This window comes from Pezoporus flaviventris, unplaced genomic scaffold, assembly GCF_033815535.1.
Source record: "Pezoporus flaviventris isolate CSIRO_AGI_PZ_B2104156 unplaced genomic scaffold, CSIRO_AGI_Pfla_v1 ptg000045l, whole genome shotgun sequence".
NCBI lineage: Eukaryota > Metazoa > Chordata > Aves > Psittaciformes > Psittacidae > Pezoporus > Pezoporus flaviventris.
The window spans coordinates 28,347,998-28,364,302 of NW_026892593.1; the positions used below are offsets into that span (position 1 = coordinate 28,347,998).

A 16,305-nucleotide genomic window follows, 5' to 3' on the forward strand; every position below is an offset into this window, starting at 1 on the left:
CATTTTATCACTCTTAAGTAGTAGATAACTAAAGACAACACAAGGCACCAAGATTTGTGAAACATTGTTGCATCACCTCTCCTCCCCACAAACATGACACCTATGCCAGGGGTTGATTGGCTGGTCAGAAACAGGAGCATCCACGTAACTAGTGAGATGATGCACATAAAGACTGATACTTCTGCAAGCCAGAAGAGGTATGTTTGACCAGAACAGTTAAAGCATCAAAGGGATATTAATTCTCTTGGTCAAAAACACACTGAAGAAAGTTTCCCTGTACATATCAGTTCTCACCACTCTATCACACAAGACTGAGCCCCATTTTAGAATCATAGAATCGTTAGGGGTAGAAAGGACCTTAAGATCATCTAGTTCCAACCCCCCTGCCGTGAGCAGGGACACCTCACGCTAAATCATATCACCCAAGGCCTCATCCAACCTGGCCTTGAACACAGCCAGGGATGGAGCATTCACAGCCTCCCTGGGCAACCCATTCCAGTGCCTCACCACCCTAACAGGAAAGAATTTCCTCCTTATATCCAATCTAAACTTCCCCTGTTTCAGTTTTAACCCATTACCCCTTGTCCTATCTCTACAGTCCCTAATGAAGAGTCCCTCCCCAGCATCCCTACAGGCCCCCTCCAGATACTGGAAGGCTGCTATGAGGGCTCCATGCAGCCTTCTCTTCTCCAGGCTGAACAGCCCCAACTTTCTCAGCCTATCTTCACACGGGAGGTGCTCCAGTCCCCTGATCATCCTTGTGGCCCTTCTCTGGACTTGTTCCAACAGTTCCATGTCCTTTTTATGTTGAGGACACCAGAACTGCACACAGTACTCCAGGTGAGGTCTCACAAGAGCACAGTAGAGGGGCAGGATCACCTCCTTCAACCTGCTGGTCACGCTCCTTTTGATGCAGCCCAGGATACGGTTGGCTTTCTGGGCTGCAAGCGCACACTGCCAGCTCATGTTCATTTTCTCACTGACCAACACCCCCAGGTCCTTCTCAGCAGGGCTGCTCTGAGTCTTTTCTCTGCCCAACCTGTAGCTGTGCCTGGGATTGCTCCAACCCAGGTGTAGAACCTTGCACTTGGCATGGTTAAACCTCATGAGGTTGGCATCAGCCCACCTCACAAGTGTGTCAAGGTCTCATTTTCTCATTTTCTGAGAAAGCTCAGGAAGAAGTGAAAGAACGCTGATTAGAAGCTTGCACAGCAGTTAGCACCTCTCAGACATGACAAATTTGAGTTTGGTACTAAACTAGTTACCTTACTGGCACTGATGAGTAACCATCTATAGAAGGCAAATTTAATTTTCATCTTTCTGCACTACCAACCACAAAATACTTTGTTCCACTAGAATACATCTATCCTAAAAGTTCTGAATGCCTCTGAACTCATTTTAAGGGCTCATACCCAGTAAGCAGGAAGGAGAACCTGTACTTCAGCAGGTTCCTCCAAAGTCAATCAAAATCAATTACCCCTCCAGCATTTCCAGCATCCACCAGCAGCTGTGAGGTTACTCACCAGACCACATGACATTACAGGCCAAAGTTTAGTGAAATGACAGCTCTATACTGTCAGAAAGTTCAGGGTGACCATTGACAACCAAGATGGCCCACTGCTTAGGCAAATTCAGTTGGCAGACTGAGAACTAGATGAAGTTAAGTTTAACTAGTCAGCACGGAAGAAGTTAAAAAAGCACTTTGGGGAGTTAGCTGTCACAGTGCAGTCTAATTTAATTCAAAGTCCTGTGCTGATCAATCTAACCTGCAATTTAAAGCTATGTGTGCATCCCTCCTGGCTCTTTAGGGACATTACTCAAGTTTGGAGAAAACCCTGATCCACTCTGCCAGAGGACAAACTAGGTTACTCAAGCCTCTGTCAGCTCTTGACAACGCAAAGGCAGCAAGGACAAAGCCGTGCAGTTTTCCTGAACACTGAACTAAGGCAATTTTGCATAGTAGCCACTCCTAACACTGCGTTCCAAAGATATTCTGTATTACACAAGATAATGACAGACCTAATCTTTACAGAAGTGCAGGGCTGGGTCCATGATAACCCTAAGAAGAAACACTTCATTGGAACCATGGTTAATTCCCCCCAGAAAAAAAACAGCTTCATTTATACAGAAGACAGGATAAATAGAACCTTCTAAAGACTGATATAAGATGATGAAATGTACATTTACAGAAATTAAAAGACCACAGTATTTTGCTTTCCAAACCAGTACTTGCAAAAGAAGGTAATATTCACTGCTGTTTCATGTGTGTATGTGTACAATAGGACTCCCAACAGAAGGAACATTATAGCACAAACACCACCGTAGGGTTGACATACGTGTATGCCAGGGGCTAAGTCACGTTGTTTCATATACTGATTGATAATACACTGAAGTACTGTAATGATTAACATAATACAAAGAAATATGAAAAACTGTGCACATATCATTTATAACATTCTCTCACAAAATGTACAATTCAACACTTAAGTGTTTAAGTAATCTGACTAAACTGGATGAAACTAAGATTTAGAAATAACAGGAACTAATTAGGGATTAGGTACTACTGTCATGGTGCACATAGTCCGAGCAACTAAATCAAACCAACATAAACTCCTGACCTTGTCTTCCGCTGCTGAGGGTCGTTAGTCACATGCATGCTTTTGCAGCTGGAAGGGATAGCATTACATACCAAAGTCAGCAAAAATGGGTCAGCCATTTCCAAGAACTGCTTAAAAAAAAAAAAAAAAGAGTACTTTTTCCAGCCACTTGGAAGCACTGGTGTCTTCATGCTTTCCACCAAAGAGCAGATATTTGGCAGTGCGTCACCAAGATCAGGAACATGCTTTCCACACTAGCAACCATTCCAAATCTAGCCATGTCACAGATCTGGGAAAACCAAGTTTGCATTTACTCGAGACACTGTTACTAGTCATTGCATTTATTTTCCCATAAACAGAATCTGTGCTTAGTATACACTAATAATTTCAAGTTCCTATCCCATTGCTACACTGCACATGCAACATTCCCACAAGATGAATGAGCATACTTCAGCCAGTGCTATGGCAACACAGCAGGACTTGGTGCAATCATTTCTCTGATGCTAAAGAAACTAGGAAGACCATCTTTATTTTTCTTAATACCATCCTAAACATGCCCAAATAACTGGATTTAAACACCAGGGATGCATGAGCTGAACCAAAAGACCTCGCAAAGACAGCACTGGAAAACCTGCTTCTTTTTAACAGTGGGAGGCAAAAGACAACTCAAATGAAAAGCTCAGGGGCAGTAGCAATAGCAAGCAGCACATTTAATATATAAAAAAATTAACTGGGCAACAAAACCAGAGAAGTAGGTGATTACAAAAGTATATTGTGCCAAAGAAGAGAGGTGAATCCAGCTAAGGAAGACATAGCATTCTATTGTCCCATTACAGACTGGCCTTATTCTTTCTTTCACCCAAATCATGGTGGTTTTATTTCTCAGCTTCCAAATGTCAAACCCCTGCACACTGAAGGGCATGCCTCTAACAAAATTTAAGCAATGTACAAGCTTCCCTGTAATTTTATGGATTTACTGAAATGGAAAAAATGCACAACAAAAAACTGCATAGAAGCATACACACATATTTGATAAAAATATACTGAATTTGAGTCTTCTGTTAAAAGCATGCTGTTCTTTCATTCTAAGCATCAAAACAAGAGTTTAGTAACAGAACATATTTTGATATTAAAAGTTTTCATAAAAAGTAGTTTCAGCTTACATGTGAAATATACAGACGCTGATTCAAAAACAAACAAAGAGAAAGTTACACAGCCATTTAAAAATACACTTTGTCTCTCAGAGGCATATTTTTTTAGAAAAAGCACTAGATGAAGCACTAGATGTCAAAAACATGGTCCTAAAGCTTCTTTTGACTTTGAATAACAGTATTTTATAAGCTCAGGTCAAAACCCTACACCAACCTCCCACAATCTCCAACAAAAAGAAATGCTTTACTTTTGGAAAATGGTAGAAAAAATAAAGAATTTATGAAGGATTTATGACAACTGAAATAATTTTAAGTGCAACTGTACTTTGCACAAGATCTCCAACTGTATTTGTAGAGTAACAATGCATTATATATCATTCCAAAAGCAGTAGATAGATGGGGATTAAGCAGTTTCAATTACTGTTGATCTTGCTTTCACAGCACTTACTCGGCTATCATTTTCACAATAGCTAAAATAAAGCTAGAAAAACATAGCCAGGAATGGAAGACAGGTATGTGAGAAAAGGTTTTCTAAACACCAACAGCAACTCACAAAAGGTAACAGAAACTATCAACCATGTAAGAGAGAAAACCCAAATCTGAGCTTGAAAATAGAACCTGAACTGCATCACCTTTCCTTTCAACTTGTGAAGAGTCTACTAATAGAAAAACAACCTGATCACCATTTTGGGTTGTTTTTACTATACAGATGGCATCAAGATATTACCTATTAAAAAATGGTACTTTACTGCGAATCCTTAAGTAACCAACCTAGGTTTTGTTGTAATTGATTATTCTTCCTCATTGCAAAGCTTCAAAAAGAACTTAAGCTTCCTGCATCAGCAATACTAGACTCTCCTGACAGTGATGAACCCCATTCTCATTCAAATTTTCTTCCCAGAATAACCACAACACAACCACTGATCCCAACTGACTTATCCAAGACTTCTATAAGATGCCTTTCCTGTTTGGGCTGATGAAACCACATCATAAAAATCAAAGTTGCATAGGTTTAGAGAGAAGAATATACTTTACCTTCATTGTCACAGGTAATTTTATTTGATAACATCTCTAAAACAAAACTCCAATGAGTTCAAGGTAGTCCTTACAAACTACTTTTCTCCAACTGTTTCATAAGGCTTCCAGTTACTTTCCATTACACCTATATATCCACAGGGGTCACTACATTTCACAACACAAGTAATAAAGCAAGTATGTTTAAAAAAAAGCAAAGCTGTGTACAAGTGCTTATTCAGTGGTTGTACAGAAAGCAGAGAAGAATTTTGTTGTTCCTCCATGTCCAGAATTGCTGAAGCCCAAATAAGACTGCTCATCTACCTTCAGATTGTACCTTAAACCTCAAGTTTTGAATATCAGTACAGCTCAGTTTGTTGTAAGGCTCTCCACCTCTCCTGTGGCGCACCAAGAAAGGTAGAAGTCTTCATGCTGCAGCTCTGGCCAGTGTTGCTATCTAAAGTAATGGACATACATGAAGATTTGTCAGACACTGATCCCACAGAATTTTACATTCTTATTACTGCTGGCAGTCTAACAAAAGCCAGGTGGTAAGCAAAAAGACAACACGCATTAACTCACTTGACGTTTCCAAGTAATTTCGTACTACCTTGGAAAAATTCCAAACATCATTAAATGCCTCACTTGGGTTTACTCACAGATAGTACCTTTGAAGGCAGATCACAGTTAAGCAGTACTTACAGACCAAATAACACTGGAACAAAGATTGCATTTTAATGGGAGTTCACTAATCCTTAAATAAAAACTGCATTAAGACAGACATTACTATTAGTGTCTGTTACGAAAGTAATCAGATACTGCAATTTACCACAGTATTAGGCTTTAGAAAACAGCTTCTGGAAGACACATTTCCTGGTCTTCCCAATTCTCTCTAAACATGAATAAGTACCTTTCAATATTTATACGCAAAAATCTCAGAAAGTTAAGAAATACCACTGGCCACAGAAACAGAAAATCAGAATGTCACTTTTTCATGTTTGCTGAATGTGGAGTTCATGGAGCATTCTATGAGTGCTCCCAAGTTAAAATTCAAGCTTTATGTTCTCATGGGGAAAGAAAAAAAATAAAGTAAAGTATACTACCATTCATCACAATAATCTGTAAGACAGTATTACCTGATAATAAAAAATGAATGGGAGAAAATACTCATTTTAGCACAACATGCACAATGGCACAGATGCTTACAGATAAGTAATACGTTACCTGAATAAATGCATTCTACATGAAGATAATTTTAATCTTGCCTACTTACACATAATTAAATGCAGTATTTTGATCATCCTTTGTCAAGGCAGTTACTTTCCCCAGCCTAGGAGTGACAACTCCTACATTTGGTAAAATTTAATTTCTTTCTCCATCTAAGTCTTGAGGAAAACTATCTGATGTAGAAAACCTGAATGTTTTTAAAAGTATAAGGCAATTTCCTTGGCACTTTTACATAAAAACAAAACCAAAATCCAACTCCTGACAGAAAAACTACTTGTTGAATCTGGTATGGGCCACTCAAATACTTAATTATGCACATTCAACTGTTGATCACCCTTCCAATATTGTGCCTTTGACGTTTCAACAGACCAACATGCAGAGGTGATTGATAACTGTTCAGGACAGCAGAGCTGCAGCTTCAGGGAACAGAAAGGCAGCCGTGCATTCACCTTCCATCTTCCAGCGGCTGCGGTCCTCCATTTGTTATTTTACAACTGCAGCTAACTTCCTACACAAGAGAATCACCTACTACTCAAGCAGTTCAAGGGACCAAAATTAAGCAACTTCCAAACCCAAATCAGAGATGTTCACAGCTTTCTGCATGTAAAGGGTGTGCATATCCTCAACTTCTGGGTACAAAAAGATGAAAAACAAGTAGGAGAAAGAAGACACAATGCTACTGCACTCATATCCTCTCAGATAAAGGATGCTAACCTCCAAGGCAAGGTGGACTAGTACATACAGATGAAACAGAACATGCTCACTCCTGAAAAGCCACGAAGGAGGAGTGCTCTAAAAAATATGCACATTAGAGCCCCCCGGTATTCATGACTACAGAAGAAAGATTAGAGTATCAATCTGCTTAACATTTTTATCTCCGACTTTGGGGTGGGGTGGGGGGAGGCAAAACTTTGGGCAATGCTGAGACTTATAAAACCTTAATCTTAAAATGGCTTAGCAGATTAGCTGTAACCATTTCAGAACTCATTCAGACAACTTGATACAATGGCTGACCACAACTAATAATCAGTTCAGCTATGAACAGGAACTGGACTGCATGGTTTTGTTACTATTAACTGAAAGAACATTTTTTCTCCCTCACCTTGGACTGCTCAGAAAATCCCAGCAGTGAACTGTCAGAAGGCCAGGCTTCAAGAATTATAGTGCAGGTATGGCAAGTCAGTCCATCAGACTTTTTCCAGCAGCGGTGTCTGTCCCCTCCCCCCCAATATAATGTATGCTTAAATATAGCATTAATTGAAATAAATTTACCCTTTAATTACTAAATAAGGCCAACTTTAATAACTTCCAGTTTTGCACAGTGGAAAACTGAGAAAATTCTACAAAGAATCCCTGTAACAGGAAAACAACAACAAATGTTTGTAACAGAACCATCACATATCATGAGCAGAACCATCTACAAGTTTTAGAAAACCAGAAGGTAGAAGTCATGCATCAACTGCGTCAAACTACAGTAACTTGAGAGAACAAAGAAACTATTATCTGGATGTTTCAAAAGCAATAGCTGAATAACTGGAAAATAAGACAAACTTACATCTCCTTGTGAAATCAAACTCAACAACCTTCACATTGTGTTCAAGCACTACAGGTTTCAAGAAAATCACCAAATTCCTGGAGAAGTATTCCCAAATGTAAAGGTGATATGGCTAACGAGATAAACTAGCAAACCCATAAACCTGCTACTAAAGAAGGCCTGAAAAAACATTCTCTTTCAAGACTACTCGGAAGAGATTTCCACCCCACTCCCCCCGCCCCCCCAGACCACAAACCAGTTGTCTGTTCTGCTAATTTACAAGCAGACTTTAAGGGAAGTGGAACGTGAAAGCAAACTGATGGATTTCTTCATTTGGGCCTTTTACCACTCTGGAAGTTGACGCATCAACAAATGTAAACCGCTGAAAGGAGAGCTGCAAAAGATTTAACATTGTGACTAAGAGCCTAAATAGCCCCTCCCCCACCTATATCTCATCCAAGGAAAACACAACAAACATTATCTTCCTAGAAATTCTAAATGAAACATATAATACAGCTTTCCGTGTAAAACACAGACATGGATTACCACATATAATCAACCAAATAATAGCTATTTTTCTGTCATGCTGTCATTTCTCTTAAGAAGCCTAGTATTTATGCTAAGATCGAACGAATCCATTATAAAAGTGTCTAAAGACTTCAGCCATCCTCCTTCTTCCATGTGCGTGTCTGAATACCCACGCAGAGATACACCCAAGTTAGATTATGCTTCACTTAAAACTATTATTCACTGAAAGAAAATGAAAAGCCCCAACACATTAGTGATATGCAAACATAACATCAGACACTAAACTAGCTAGAGCTCCCTTAAAGGTTATTGAAGCTATAAAATTACAATCTTAAAATAGCTGTTCAATAATCAGGGGCATTCCGTTATATAATTAATTAGTTGTGAACAGCTTTCACCATCTCTTAGCATTTTAAATAAACGATTCTTTGCCAGCAGTACCTAGTTACTGATAAACAAACAGTAGCTACTTGGCCTCTTTTGTAATGTCATTCTTCCTGAAAGTTTATAATTAATTAGCAGTCTAAAACAAAAGCACAGTGAGAGGAAGGGGACCATTTCTAGTCCTACCAAAACTGTTTTGAAGTTTTAAACGTGGAGACAGCTTCTCAAAGATAAAGTTACATTTGAGGCTCAGGCTAACTTTAATACTCACCAAAGGGAAAAAAATAACTAGGACACAATGTACTCTACACCACAAGCAGGGCTGGAGCCTCACTGGCTTGATAACCGCACCACATCCGCGCTCCAGCTCTGTGCTACTTGACTGCTGTTTAAATCAGTCGCGATGCCACAACAGCTTAAGCACAGCCTCTCCATACAACTTCCTCCACAACTGCGAAGTCTCCGCTAACTCCTGCTCCTCGCAGCCGCCGCTGCCGGTATCTGCAACCCCGGGAAGCTGCGGGACAGCACTGCCGCCCCGGGCCGGGATCTTTGTTCAGGCCAGCGCCGCGGCGGGAAGGTCCCTGCGGCCACCCCGCTCACGGACCACCGGGCAGGCAGGGCTGCCGGTCATCGTGCCCCGATAACAGCCGTCAACGCGGAGGGAGCCGGTGGTCTCCGGGGCACAGCGGCTCGCCCGGGCCGCCCCCTTTGTTTACCCTCCCGCCTCGGGAAACGAGGCGGGCGGGAGCCGGCCCCCCCCGCGCCCGCAGCGGCTTGTCACAGCGGCCGAGAGACGGTACCGGGCCGGGTCACCCACCCGGTCGGCGCCACGAGGCAGGCAGCGAGAGGAGGGGACAGGACGGAGGGAAGCTCGAGACCGGCAGCAAACCCCGCCCTCTGCCCGGCGGGAGGAAGGGGGCACTCGAGCCAGGCGGGCTGCCACCAGAGGCCAAGGCCCCGGCCGGAGCGGGACGGCAGCACCGCCCGCACCCCTCCCCTCCCCTTTCCTCCCCTCCCTCCGTCCGTCCGTCCGGCCCGGCGGCACTCTGCCCCGGCCCGCTGCCGGGGAATGGCCCCAAGCACTTTCAACCGCCACACAGAGACCGTCGAGAGAGGCGCCCGCCCTGGCCCCCGGCGTTCACCTGGCGCCGCGGCGTCCCCTCGCACGCTCACTGCTCCGCGGCCGCCAGCACGGAGCGGAGGCTCCGGCTCCTCGCGATTACCGCGCTCCTCTTCGGGACTTCCGGGAGCGGCGCCCGCCGCGGCCGAGGAGAGTGCGCCCGGTCGGTTGTGAGGCGAGGCGGGCTCGGCGTGGCGGGGCCCCCCTCAGTGCCCGCCCGGCCACATGTCCTCGTGCGGCCGGCACTGCGTAGCACCGGCGGGAGCCGCGGGGGGGCGCTGCTGGGCCGCCTTCCGCCTAGGGGCGGGCGGGGGGGAGGCGGTGGCGTGGCGGCGGGCGGGCGACGCAGCCACCACCGAGACGCGTCCAAACCGCCCCGCCCCGCCCCGGCTGCAGGAGCATTGTGGGATCGGTCCTCCGGTGGCGGTTTGAAGGGGGGGGGGGGCGGGGGGCAGGCGTGAAGGGGAGGGCACGTGACCCGCAGCCGCGGCCGGCGCCAGCGAGGAGCCAATGGGAGGAGGGAGAGAGGGGGCCGGGGCGGGGCGGGGTCTCGAGTCGCGGGCGGGTGCGCCCCCTGGTGGCGACATGGCGGCAGGGCTGCTGCTGAGGGACGCGCGGGCGGTGACGTCATCTTGCCGCGCCGCGGGTGCGCCCCGAGTGGCTTGGTTTTAATTACTATATTTAATGACCGTTTTAATTAAACCAGAGGCAGGCAGCGTTGGCTGCAGCCCTGCGGCCGCGGCAGCGCAGCACCACGGGAGGGCGCGGTGGGGATGGCCCTCGGGCATAGGCCCAGCCGCCCGGGGCGATGGCGGCCGTGGGGCCGGATGCCTCCACAGGGGTGCCGGTGCGGTCCCCGTGTGTTTGCGGTCGGGCACCGGAACGGGCGCTGTGAGGGGATGGCGGCGGCGCGGATCCCGCTGTGCGCTCGGGAGGGCCTGAGGTGGGGTCAGTGGTGGAAGTAGCGAGGTTTAGTTCTAATCTGTTTGTGCTGCCAGTGTTTGTAGAGCAGTTTCACACAGGGTCATACATCCTGGTAATAGCGAACAGAAAGTTGTTCAATGCGGCAGCAGCTGTTGCACACCAGCCCTGTTTATACAACCCGGGCTGTGTGAGTGTGCCCATAGCTCCTGCACACGGTCTCGGAAGCAGTGGGGCGCTGTGGGCAGCGCCAAATCCTAAGCTGAACCTCCCCAGAGCAACGCATCTGCCGTAGCAACAACCCACAGGGAAGGGGAAGCAGCTCCCCCAGGTACGCAAGCTTGGTTGAGCGTCTCTTCGCGGCCGGAATGAGGTTGTTGCAGCCTCAGTGAAGCACAATGTGTATCAATGTCAGACAAGAATGACGACATCTTATTAGTTGCCATGATTACTGGTGAAGTATTAATTTAGGATTAACTCGGAAGAACTTGAATTAACTAAGAGCAGCCTGTGGGGACAGCGTGTAAAAGAGTCACAGGAAGAAAGGAAAAGACTGGATTCATTAGCAGACTGCAGGGAAATGTATTAAGAAGCAAGACTGTAGCCATAGATTGGAAAGCACGCACTTATGGATGGAGATGAAATGTTTGTGGTAAATCTGACTTTAAGTTATTAAGCTTAATGATCTCTCCAAATCTTCAATGAGATCATCTAAAGAAAGGGGTTTGAAGGTTGGGATTAAAGAAAGCCCTGTTATAAAGATGACTCAGTGCTGTGTTTTGAACAGACCGAAATCTGGAATGACCCTAGCACAATACACTGAAGCAATTAAGACGGGGGAACAGTAGCAGGAAACCAGCTGTGTGTTTGACTAGCCAGCCACAGAGTTAAGGTTTTGTTGCAAAGAGGCCATACTATACAGAACTGCTGTATGTATTACTTGTTACTGTTGAGTCTTTTAATTAAAATGATTACTGAGTCACTTGGGACTCACAGACACAGAGAAAGCCGTGGTATTCACTGCTTCTATCACAAGTCGTGAAGACATTGCTGTCATATACTGCACAGATCATTTTGCACAGAAGAGCCAGGCAAGCTGAAGAGAGGTGTCTGTGAGAGAGAGGAATGCAAAGAGAAACACTCATCACTTCTGAGGTGCTGTCTGTGCTTTTGTTTTATCCTCTCATTGTGTATCTGATGTCCATTCCAGCTCTGGCTCTTATAGCTACTCACGCAACTTCAAGATATAGAATAATAGAGGAAAGGCTTTGGCCCTTTCTCATCTACCTTTTGGACTGGGCACGTACTGTACGCTCTTTACGATGGAAAGAATAATTAGGAACCTTACAGTTGTCAGCTCTGGCAAATATGTCTTGAGTTTTACTATGTGCACATGAAATTCCAGCCCACAGAGGTTTCCAGCTGAGGCTAATGCTGTCCGGTTGGATAACTGCTTCCAGAACCAGCCCATCAAGGATGAGCGGTCCATCAGTTCTGTCAAAGGAGGTGTGTCAGTGTGAGGTGTAGATCTGTGCCTGGTGAAAGGGGGAGCAAGAAGTTCAGGCTTTGTTAAGGGATATAGTAATAGGGGGTTATGAACTCTGATCTTTTACTAACCTCTGCAAACACTATGATATAGGCACATTCATGAATTTATCGGGCTCCACTCATACACATACCTGTTGGTGTTTTTCTCAGAAATCAAGAAGGGTTTGGCCTGAAGGGGTAGATGAAATGTCACTGTGATCTGAGGTGAAGATGGCAGGAAAGGAGGTATTTGACATATGCTTGTTTGAGCAATGAATGATTCATCTGTTGGATTCTGAGCTTAGAATACTAAAAGCGTAGAATCAGCTACACTGGAAAAGACCTTTAAAATCATAAAGGCCAACTCTTACCCCAGGACTGCCAAGTCCACCAGTGAACTATGTCACTGAGGGCATCATTTACATGGTTTTTGAACACTTCCAAGGGCAGTGATTCCACCACTTCCCTGGGCAGCCTGTTCCAATGCCTGATCACTCTCTCAGTGAAGAATTTTTTCCTAATATCCAGGCTAAGCCTCCCCTGATACAGCTTGTGGATGTGGATTGAGCTTGACTGGCTCTTGGATTCTGAGCTTTGAAGAATATAGCTATATTCAAACAACATAAGAAAAGTCTGAAGTGGACTCAGAGTTTATTCAGAGCTCATTCACCTGCTCTGCCATCATGGATGCTCAGTCATGCATATGTTACTCCTTCATTCAGTCTGTTCATCAAGATCTCTGGTGGTGGACTCTGTTCCAAAGCCTCCTCAAGCAGGGTCTTTCTCTGATTTAAAGTATATACTTCTGGAAAGTTGTTTTGATCCATAAGTAGGATCCTTCCTTCTGCATCAAAAGCCAGTACACTTGGTCCTATCCACCATGAGCACCAGGATCAGACTGTCCCCTTAACACAGACTGCTTTTGATTTTTAAAATTCCATCTTGATCTCCTTCCTAGGTTAAACAGCATTGAAAGGCCTGCTAAAATCAAATACACAACAAATGCTGTCCGTCCTCTCCAAGGGGCCTGTTACTCTGCTGTAAAAGGAAATGACATTGGTTTGGCCTCAGTTTTGTTCCTGAAAAATCAGTGGTGTTCCTTATCTTCTTCTTCTTGCCTTTGAAGTCTTACAAATCAGTTGCTTGATTTTTATTTTTTTTCCTGATTTTTTTGGGGGGATCTTCCTTCTCTCCCTTTTTCCAGCAATGCATTTTGATTATCGCTTTAATTTCAGATTAAAGACTTTAGCTTCTGTTTGATAACTATGAAAAAGTAAAAATAAATTAAGTGGAAAACCCCTGGGTGGATTAGCTAGTTGCTCTAATAAAGTAGTGGCCTCAAATCTCTGTCTTTGGTACTTGCATTCTCATTGCTTTAAAGGAATTTTTCATTTTGAAGTTCTGCCATATGTATGTCTACCGTCTAAGTAGGTTGTGTGTTTTGTGTATCAAGATGCCTCAGATAGTTGGCTGCACTGAACACATTATTTCCATGTTAGAGCTTTTAATTCAGCTCTGGTTTAAAAAAAAAAAAAGATGTTTGAGGTATTTATTTTTTGCATGCATGGGTTCATTGTTTGGAAGCAGCATGATGTTCTATAAATATAAGTGGGATGAGTTAACACACACTGATGAGGAATTGAAGACTTTTGCTTTTTTTTTAGTTGTTTGGTTGGTTGGGTTTTTTCCTTGTATTTGTTTAATAAAAGCTAGGGCCCATTTTGGAAACAAAGTTATCAAACCTCTGCTTCGGTTGGTTTTTTTGGCCTTCTAAGTCATTAGAAGAGGTTAATCAGCTATAATCAGTTCTACTATTGGTGTTTGAACCAGCCATGTTCACCATTTAGTAACTAATACAACCCCCCCCCATTGGCTTAATCTTTGGCAAAACTTAGCTTCAAAAGAATCCAATGGGTGGGATCCGATGAGATAAAATTTGGCAGCACACGTTTCAGGTTCACTGTATTTCCATATCCAGGAACCATGTGTCAGTTCCTGAGAGTTTCCTGTTCAGTTAAAGCATGTTCTGGCTCTGAAGCTGACGATCTTGGACGGACAAAATGCTAGGAAATCAGACTTTCTCAGTTCCTTCTGGATAGCAGCAACCCTTTTATATAGGATCAGAGGAATTTTGTGTTGGTTGGCTGCAATTTTCCTCTTGCCATGCCAGGTTGTGGTCACACTTCAACTGTGCTCTGGGGAGATAGACTGGAATCCTCTGGAATACGTCCCGCTGTAGAAATGAAAGATGTTATTAACAGCAAGATTGAATATCATGAAAAAGAAAAGGCTTCCTATGTTTAGGGCTATGAGGAAACAGGATGTGAGATAATTATCTATAATTTACAATATATAACCATATTGTTTCCTCAGCAAGAAATGGAGTGGGTGTTATCCTGCCATGGAGACACCATTCTTCAATTATTACAAGAGTTCCCCTGAGCATTTTCAAATATCCTAGCAGTGAGCTGTGACCAACCACATTTATTCACAGTCTTAAGACAAAAAAACGCTTGGAGCTTTTCACACCAGCATGTAATATGTGCATACCTTGCAATTTCTAACAAAACCCAACAGTGCACTCCTTAGCAAAAACGGCCCACATTCTTTTCATGTTCCAACTTACGTGTTCGCATTTGTGGCACGGTGACCTGCCTAACCAATTTAGCACATTGGCCTTAAGCTGAACCGCACTATGCAATGGTCCTCTTCACGACCCTGAAGAGCCTTACTGGTTTCCTCAAACTTGCTGCACAGGTTGTGATAAATAAGATTGAAAGTGTTGGGTGTAACTACCGCCCTTTGTCTCAGAGGAACTATAGGAGATAGATAGCTAAAAAGCCAAGTTAATCTCAAATCAAAGGCACATGCGGGCTTGAACTCTTTGAGCAAAAGGGTTTTGCTGTGGGGCTGTTTGTGTGAGAGAGTGAGAGGAGGATGGAAGGGGGCAGGGTTAACCAGTAACACCAAGAGCAAACTCAAGAGTACAGCTGAAATAGTGAGGGGAGCCGAGTCGTTTATATTTGTGCAAATAACCAGAATAAAGAAAAATACAATGAAACATTCCTAATTCCTCTATCAACCTCTTCTCACACTGAGCTGTTGGATTGCTGCTAGCCACCTGGTTCTATCAAGTGGTGTAATGGTGCATAACATATCTGAGTCAGACATACATGTGCTTCACGAACGCCTAGGACAAACCTGGCATGAAACACTTACACAAGCCATACACTGTAAAGGTGCAGTGTGTACTAGGTGCTGGTGGCACTGTGAACTATAGCTGGGGATTGGGTATTTCAGGCTGTAATTGTGATAATGATTGCTTTCAGATATTGCCCAGGAATGTGCTACATGATTGCAGCTGCATAGGTCACTCTTCAAGAAACCCTGCAGTCTCAAATGACCAAGGAATGGCAGAGAACCCAGTATCCATTTCTGCTCTTTCATACTCTCCTTTCTAAATGTACTAGTTTATGTTTTGTATTTCTAATTTCTTGATTTTTTTTTTAGCATTAATCTCTGCATTATTTGCTTAATTAATGTGTGATTAGTGTTTTCAAGCTACATAATGCCCTTATGGTTATAATTTAATATTACATAAATAGGCAGCTTGGCAAGACTCAGCTTTTGATACCTCCTTCTCAGCCAACACTGAAAGGGTTTCTGCTTCTCAGTCTCAAGCCCATGCCTGCTGTAGATTCAGCCATCTATTTTTGAAACTCTTCAATCCTCTCGATATAGAAAGCATATACATTAAAATAATGTATACTTTTCCCATGTAGCAATAGGAAGAAGAACATTTAAAATGATATCTTTCCTTTCTTTTTGATGTAGGAATAAACCTATTAATATTCTTGATTTAATGTGCCATCCTTGGAAGTGATGTCCCATCTCTGGCAGTGTTCAAAGGCTCAAAGGGGCTTTGAACAACCTGGTCTAGTGTAAGGTGTCCCTGCCCATGGCAGGGGAGTTGGAACTAAGTGATATTTAAAGTACCTTCCAACCCAAACTATCCTGTAATTCTCTGATTAATGAGGAGGCGGATAAATTGCACCTTTCTGGTTAGTTTACAGTGTTTCAGCTAAAGGAATTGTTAACTGCAAATTCTTCCTGTCTTTATTTTGAACAGGTAATAAAATAGGCATACCGGGTTGTACTGAAGAACTGAAAGAACCCTACAAAAAGGAACCTTTCTAAGGCCTGTCACAAAGGAGCATTGATTGGTGTTTTGTTATTTGCGTGTTGACTCCTAATTTGTACCATGCAGCTGGACTCTGTAGATGGAGGTACTGCTGCCCC

General features: G+C 43.7%; 1 protein-coding gene and 1 long non-coding RNA gene across 2 annotated transcripts in view; one reads left to right on the forward strand and one right to left on the reverse strand.

The window, feature by feature from the left end:
• The window catches only part of SCAF11 (SR-related CTD associated factor 11), a 47,978-nt gene extending 38,155 nt beyond the window's left edge, over window positions 1–9,823 (reverse strand). Inside the window, exon 1 of the mRNA XM_061467801.1 lies at window positions 9,581–9,823. The gene's annotated coding sequence lies outside the window, so the exon portion shown is untranslated. The remainder of the gene's footprint in view (window positions 1–9,580) is intronic.
• Window positions 9,824–11,542: 1,719 nt separating this feature from the next.
• Window positions 11,543–13,304, forward strand: LOC133276681 (uncharacterized). The gene is made up of 2 exons (XR_009745949.1): window positions 11,543–11,985; window positions 12,178–13,304. It is a non-coding gene; the product is annotated as an uncharacterized LOC133276681 (long non-coding RNA).
• The last annotated feature ends 3,001 nt before the right edge of the window (window positions 13,305–16,305 follow it).